Here is a 5,840-nt window from a genome sequence, read left to right on the forward strand (position 1 = left end):
ATATCTATTTATTTATTCTATTAATTAGAACTGCCCTTTCTAGTTTTCGAGTATTTCAATATTGTAAACTTTGTTTAAAAATGGTTCATAATAGAAGCATCCTTCGAGGGAGAAACAACGTCATTTCCATTTATTTCTACGGGACAATTATTCGGTGTTTGAACACAGTTTTGAAGGGAATTGTGTTCGATTTCAAAGGTACCACTCTTTGTGTGTGTATATATATATATATATATATATACACATATATATAAAATACTCTCATATTGCACAAAACTCAGAAATGTAACCTTAGATGCCAAACCTCGTTAGGCAAATGCGGCCTTATAATGCTGCTCACCGGCCAAAAACGCGACCTCCTGAAGAAATCTCACTTTTATCCTTCAAATCTTCCACATGAATAATTGGTGATTAAGTTAAATTAGGAAGCACCTCAAGGATCATGTGGTTACTATGGCATCCGTTATGGTGATTCTCAAAGCACCTCAATTTCTCGAGTCTCAAAAGAGAGAGAGAGAGAGAGAGAGAGAGAGAGAGAGAGAGAGAGAGAGAGCGAGAGAGAGAGAGAGAGAGAGAAGTACTTATCAAGTCGTGTCTCATTGTGACAATCTGTCAATTGACCATCATTCTTCACGTCAAATAATGCCAAGTAAATGTGTCTTTGTATACCATCGTACTTCTATCATTTAAATATTATTTCCGCTACCTTTACTGGATTCGAGTCATGTATCAACATCCTTATTTCCTTAACGCACATCGTCTCTATAGCCCTATCGTTACGATATGCCTTAGTCTCAAATCCCATATTTTTTAGTCTCATATACGTGCCTTCATCTACTTTGTCATCATCTTTATCACCAACGTCAATTACAAAGTGAAAGTCTGGCAGTTCTAAAATGCAAATACATATCTAAAAATACGTTTCTCGATAAGAGTCATATAATAATTCGCAATAAAAAGTCTACAAGCACATATCAATAATTTATTCACACTAAATAAGCATTAACTCCTTTGAGCAGCCAAGGCTATATAATTTTCTTCTATTCCAAAGTAATGAATTATGAGAGAGAGAGAGAGAGAGAGAGAGGAGAGAGAGAGAGAGAGCATTACTTCCAGGATTATTACCCTTACTCCCCTCTCAAAAATTACATTCCAAGCCAAGTTAATAACAAGAGTTATATTGCATTACCAGAAGACAATAGAAAATGCGATTACTAATGAACACGTTACTTAACTTTACGAGGTGTCTCCCTTCGCCACTGAACCGAATGACTTGAGAAAAAAAGACTTGCACTTCTCGTTATAAACGGCCTTACGGAATCACTTTATCGGATCCGTCCACAAAAGCAGGAAATGCAATTACGACAGTTCGTGCCATCATTTCTTCAATACTCGCGATCGCGAAGTGGATGACCCTGACGCCATCACCGATATATTTCTGTGGTGGGGTAGAGGACTTTATTCCCTCACTGTACAGCGCTTAAGATTGGAAGATGTCCTCCGCTGTTATTACTCTGTCCTGTTACGGGTCGATGACACGACTATGCATGGAAGTCAGTTCAAGCCAAGTCTGGGCATACTTAGATTTGGAAGTGGTGTGAACTTTTACAAGGTGTATCGAGTTCGGATAATTTAGGTTAAGTTAAAAAGTGTGAATAGAGATACGTAGGCTTACTAATGGTTTATTCTACAGGTAACTTGTTTAGTGTATTAGAATCCTAACACTCATAAGATTTTATCCATCATGAGGAAAATAGATTTCCTTTTTGTTGTGGCCGATGTATTAACGTCCCTGGCTGGTGATCGCATGACTGGGGTTCGAGTCCCACTCAAACTTGTTAGTTTCTTTAGTCACTGCAACCTCACCATCCTTGTGAGCTAAGGATGGGGGGGGGGTGTTTGGGGGAGATTATAGGTCTATCTTCTGAGTCATCAGCAGCCATTGTCTGGCCATCCTGGGTCCTTACTTGGGTGGAGAGGGGACTTGGGCGCTGATCATATGTGTATATGGTCAGTCTCTGGGGAATTGTTCTGCTCGATAGGGCAATGTCACTGCCCCTTGCCCCTGCTATTCATGAGCGGCCTTTCACCCTAAGTCTTAACTCTCTCTCTCTTTCTCTCCTCCTTTCTCTCTCTCTCTCTCTCTCTCTCTCCTCTCTCTCTCTCTCTCTCTCTCTCTCTTTAAGAGAGTTTACGCCATTTACTATAGCATCAGTGTTTACGTTTATCGATTTGCTTAGCATGATTTTAGCATAACTAAAGTATTCATCATTAATGGTCAAAAGTTTAAGATGAAACTTAGACCAATATAACTTGACGGAGATGGCCGTCTAAATAAAGGAAAGGCTGGATAGAAAATGGCTCAACAACACTGTGTAAACGTAACTAATATTTGAACTGAAAATCAGTAACGTTACCACTAAGAAGTTGGAAACGTTGTAGGCAACCAACTTCAGCGAGAAGTCAAAATACTTCAAGCGATTGAAAGGAGAAGTTCGGTCAAAAGTCAGCTGGCATCCGGTCAAGGTCAACACCATCAGAATGACATATGATAATGGATTCTTATATTGTTTTACAATAAATACACCAACTGCATTTACCTTTGTGCTCAATATCCCTTCTAAATCTTCGATGCCATATTTCTTCAAATTCTGTTATTTGAGAATTAGGGAATTTTTTATTTATCAATAAAAACTTAGTAGACATACAGAACATGTGCGACATATCTTACGCACACATGTGATCGCCATACGTAAGGGCATGATTAAAGTGTAAATGTATATAAATTGTAGTAATATAACTAATATATACGTGTGTGCACGCGCACGCATATTGTGGGTGTACGCACGCAAGCGTCAATAATAAAACTCCTTTAATTAAAAAAATAAAGGACAGCATGATTGTAAATCTAAAATAGCAAAGGAGTTGCTACCCGAACTACGATCGCAAAGATGACTTCCAGATTGCATTGAAATCACCTTGAGAGTTTGAATATTACAATCACTTTAATAATAATAATAATAATAATAATAATAATAATAATAATAATAATAATAATAATAATAATAATAATAATAATCATCATCATCATCATTAGACGAAAGTAAACCGTCATAACGCATATGAACATAATGGAATTCACTAACAAAAATAGCATGAACATGAACAGCATTTATCCGCTTTGGAATTGACACTTAATCCCTGTAATACTGTTTTATTTAGTATAGTGTTTTACAATAGGAATATTCTAGCATTTAAATAACAAAAACAAATCGTTTAAAATAGCATGACCTTAATAATTACACAAATGAAAACCACAGAATAATGAGAAAAAATAATGAAAAATAGCAAGAATAACCACCTGAAAGCAACACTAGAAATAAAAAAAAATAGACCTAAAATTAGGGCGAGCAATTAAGAGAGTGAAAGTGTTAGATGGCGTGGCTTTTCCAAAAGCCCAATCAGGGGATTCATTACCTTTAATTAGTGCTCATGAATCTCCTGCGTATCGTTCAAAGGGCTTTTCCCAAGAGAAGAACATCTCCCATGGGTAACAGCAGAAGCTTTTTTATTTTCTTTTTCTTTCTTTTTTTGTAGAGACTTCTCGTTCGTTCGTTTGATCTTTCGTTCGAACACAGTGTTTCAACAAAGTGTTGGAGCAATCTAAAAACGAACGAACAAGCAGAACGAAAGAAAGAAACGAACGAAACTAACGAACGAAAGAACGAACGAACCTAACGAGCGAACAAACGAAACTAACGAACAAGCGAAAGAACCTAACGAGCGAACCTAATGAGCGAACGAACCGAACAAACGAACCTAACGAGCGAACGAACGAAACTACCGAACAAGCGAAAGAACCTAACGAACGAACCTAATGAGCGAACGAACCAAACAAACGAATCTAACGAGCGAACAAACGAATCTAAAGAGCGAACAAACGAACCAAATGAACCTAGCAAAAGACCGAACAACGAACGAACCTAACGAGCGAACGAACAGAACCTAAGGAACAAGCGAAAAAACCTAACGAGCGAACGAACAGAACGAACCAACCAAACGAGCGAACGAACAGAACGAACCAAGCAAACGAGCGAACAAACGAACCAAATTAACCTAGTAAAAGACCGAATAACGAACGAACCTAACGAACAAACAAACGAACGAACGAACGAGAATCTCTGCCGACGAGAAAACTCCTCAGTGAAAGTATCACGTAAACATTTCATCTTTTTTTTTTTTTTTTTTTTAATATGAAGAGGAGGAGGATCACGCACTCGACCTCCCTCATTAATTAACTCTCCGTCCTTTCATCAATGAATGGTTTACACGGATGATCGTTAAAAGATGGAAAATAGATATGAGGAGGATTTATCTAAAATGTGAAAAGATACATGGAATGGACAATAAACGAATACAATGGATATTCAAATGAATAAAAAGATTAAAAAATATATATACGTGAAATTATGATTAAGCTCAAAGTATACAAAAACGAAATTAAGCGATGAAATATATAAAAAATCCTTAATGGGTTAAGATAAATGATATTGAAATAAACATGATTTATAAAAAAAAAAAAAGGATTAATAGAAGATGAATGCAATAAATATGATTAACAACAGCCAGAAAAAAAAACTTGCATGAAACAATCAACAAAAGAAAAATCGGAACGACAATGCTAAATTGAATTAAAAATATAACTTTAGCACTAAAACTACCAGTAAAATATCTAAAATATACATAAAATTTTTAGAAAAAAAATACACTAGATTATCATTATGACTAAAAAACGATAATATTAATAGCAAATATCAAAATATCTTAAATAATCCATAAAAAAAAAATCAGTCAAAAGGTGAGCTCTCACGAGCTACCATTGGATAATGTAAAATCCTTTCACAAAACCACGAAATAATATTGCAATATGATTGCTAATTCAAACATTTAAACATCCATAAGAAACAATATTCTTAGTTCAATGACAAGATTCTTTAAAAGCAAATCTAGAAGGATATTACAAATCAACTTCAAAAGTTCAATCTTGCAGCGAATGTATTAATGTTGAACACGTTGACATAAATATCTTTTTTATAATTAATGTGTGAAAGACCTATTTTAGTGTTATCATTGTTCTCAAAATATTTTATATTAATTATTCATTACTTCTCTTTTTTTTTCTCACTGGGCTATTTTCCCTGTTGGAGACCTTGGGCGTAAAGCATGTTTTTCCGACGAGGATTGTAGCTTAGATAATAATAATAATAATAATAATAATAATAATACGCGGAATAAAAAAATGTAAAAATATCCGCCACCGACACCAAGCACAATTGAAATCGGACTCACTCACCTTAATTTAATCCTATCTGCTGTGATGACATAGAAGGCAAAGAACTATCCATGAACGATTCATTTCAAAACAGGTAATAATAAGGTTACGAAAACAATACAATTAATACAACATTAAAAGCGTAAACACATGCAAATCAAAATACTAAGTTTTAACACCTACAAACCCATAAGTATCAAACAAATTATGTTTTTTTTTTTTTTTAATGTGCAAGTACATAAGCACTCAGCTAATTACCAAGTCCAAGTCTATGAGGTATCGGCAAAGGGTGACGACCTTTCATTAATACAAACGTGTAAGATGTTCGTTTCTTTGTGCAGTATGCATATTAATGAGGAGCACTGTAAGCGGTTACTTTACTGAATTATTTTCACACACCTATTTGGCAGGTTTAAATGTAAGATGTATTTTTGTAAAGACGAGTATATATATATATATATGTGTGTGTGTGTGTGTGTGTGTTTATGTATAAATACAGTATATACAC

Source organism: Palaemon carinicauda, chromosome 20 (genome assembly GCF_036898095.1).
Source record: "Palaemon carinicauda isolate YSFRI2023 chromosome 20, ASM3689809v2, whole genome shotgun sequence".
NCBI classification, from domain to species: domain Eukaryota; kingdom Metazoa; phylum Arthropoda; class Malacostraca; order Decapoda; family Palaemonidae; genus Palaemon; species Palaemon carinicauda.